We start from the raw sequence: 2709 nt of genomic DNA on the forward strand, positions 1-2709 counted from the left end.
CTCGTACCGCATCTACGTTTATAATATCTTTGCTCACTGGTATGTTAAAAAAGATTAAATATTACTTTCTTTAATAATTTATACAATCTTCCTTATTTCTAATTTTCTTTATATAAAGAGAATGTAATATAATTTTTGTGAATTATATTCCAGAACTCGACACTCTGAAAAATCTATTTTTAAAAATGAATGTTTATCGCATGTTCATATAACTTGTGTCGGAGGTATTATATTCATACATAAAAATATAATATTTTTTCATACAAATTATATCTACAATTTTTATAATATTTTGGATTCTTAACCTGTATATTCTAACTAATATTATTATAATATTGATATTATTGATGTCACTGATGATTTACTAACTTCCGTTTATAATCACTACTTCTACAGGAATGTATGCAAAGAATATAACAATCGAGATGACAATTCGAAAAACATTGCCAAAAAAAAAAATAACACCAGCATTTCCGGTTTTTGTTTTTAAAGAAAGGATCATTCTTCCCAACATGGACTCCTCGGTCTGCCGACTCTATTCATTGGCGAAGTTGTAGAAAAATAACTTTTTTTTCATTTACTTTGAATTTCATGCATGCAACATAATACCGGATAACGCTACCGGTGCTATTTTAAGGTTATGGAACGAAATGTCGATATGTGTAGTTTATGAGAACAAAAGAAAGAGCATATTTTATTCATTAGATGAATATAATTTATATGTTCTACATAAAGTTTTATGTTTCACTATTCCCATTTTCATGGAAAACAATTTTTTATAGTAATTTTTTAATTTAATTTTAAATTGATAATTAATGTCCTTTATGAAAATTGAACAACTTTAAATTCAAATTTATTGGTTCTACGTTACATTTGATCTTTTTCGATGAAAATTTATTGCATGGTTAAGTTTACAGTAGATAGAGAATTTCTTTAGAAAGTCAAATATTTGGTTGACATTTTATGTATTTTGTGTAAAATTTTTGTTTCTGAGTGAAAAAAGTAACCTTTTCGGCGGAAAATAAATTTCAGATGATTTAGTCTTCTATTTATGTCTGGATCCCCATTTGAAAGAAATGGAAGAAATTGGCGAATTTAATGTTTTACGTGATTCTCCATTTCATGCATGAGTCGATTTGGAGTTTATGTTTTTCAGGTGTATATAATATGCAGAATGGATATTATTACTATTATATATATTATTCATGTTAATATTATAATTATTAATTATTATATCAGCAATAATGACTGGTTGAACATGTATTAATAATATTAGTTCAACTTTTAACTAAAACAATTAGTTTTCTGCCAAAAAAATAAATTTTGAAGAAAATACATAAATTGAAAAAAAATGGTTAAAATTTTTTAAAATAAAATAGTTAAATTTTTGAACAAAAAGTTAAATTCTTATCCAAAAGGCTGTACTCTATACTAAGAAAAGGCATTTCCAATAAAATACATGAATTGTTCACAAAAGAAATTTATTTTCCACCAAGACTAATTTTCTATACAAAAAATCGATGTTTAATCATAATTAAATTTTCGACAAAAAAAATGAATTTTCTACTAAGATAGACGAGTATTCAATGAAATACAAAAATGTTCAACTAAAAAAGATGACTTTTCAATAAAACATAGAATAGTTAAATTTGTAGTTAAAAAAATTGATTTTTAACCCAAAACAAAAAGAATTTTCTACAAAATAGTTAAATTTTCAGAAAACAAATTTTTCCAAGTAAATTTATGAATTCCCAACAAAAAAACCTAAATTTTTAACAAAGTAGTTCCACTTTCAACTAGGAGATATAAAAAAAAATTGTTAAAATTCTTTGAAATCGTTTGAAATTATTGAAATGAAATGAAAATTCTTTGGAATATTTTAAAATATCCTAAAATATTTTAAATCCTTTAAAATCTCTTGATATCCCAAGATATATCAAATCCTTTAAAATCTCATATTAAGTTACTGTAATAAATTGAAAATTCCTTGGAGCCTTTTAAAATACCCTCAAATATATCGAAACCTCCAAAATCTTTTGAAACACCTTGAAATCTTTTAAAGATTTCTAAAGTACTTTGGAATTTTTTTAAATAAACCTGCTAAAGTTGTTTAAATTCTTTGAAATTCCTTTCCATTATAAAAATAAGTTGAAAATTCCTTGACATCTTTTATAACATCCTCAAATATTTAAAATCATTTGAAATCTCTTGAAATTTTTTAAAGCTTGTGAGGGATCTCGCCAATTGAAGAATAGGGGAGGATGTGGAGCGTCGAGAACTGGGTGAAGTCAATGAACAAACCATATAAACATAAACGGGGTTTATTTAAACTCACAGCTGGTGACTGGGAAATGACGATAGCCCGAACCGAGCAGCAAAGCCAAGGGCGGGCGAGCGTTGTTAATCGAACCCGGGCAGCGAAGGCAAGGTTCCGGGGCCGTCGGAAATGTTCCTCGGAGATGATACTTTGGCGACGGGGCTGATTGCTGGGGATCTTTCCGTTGCGTTGTGGTTGATATCAAGAGGTTGGGAACGTATGAACCGAAGTGATCAAAGTAATGGACTGGGAGCACAAGACTCAAGACTGAAGACAGGTTGCCTTCGGGGCAAGTTTACGCTTATAAGGACTAGGGGTGTCATTCCCCACTCCTAATCATGGGCCCACAGGGCTGTATGATAGCGGGGTGCTTGTAACTTTGTTACAACCTC

Source organism: Belonocnema kinseyi, chromosome 2 (genome assembly GCF_010883055.1).
Source record: "Belonocnema kinseyi isolate 2016_QV_RU_SX_M_011 chromosome 2, B_treatae_v1, whole genome shotgun sequence".
NCBI lineage: Eukaryota > Metazoa > Arthropoda > Insecta > Hymenoptera > Cynipidae > Belonocnema > Belonocnema kinseyi.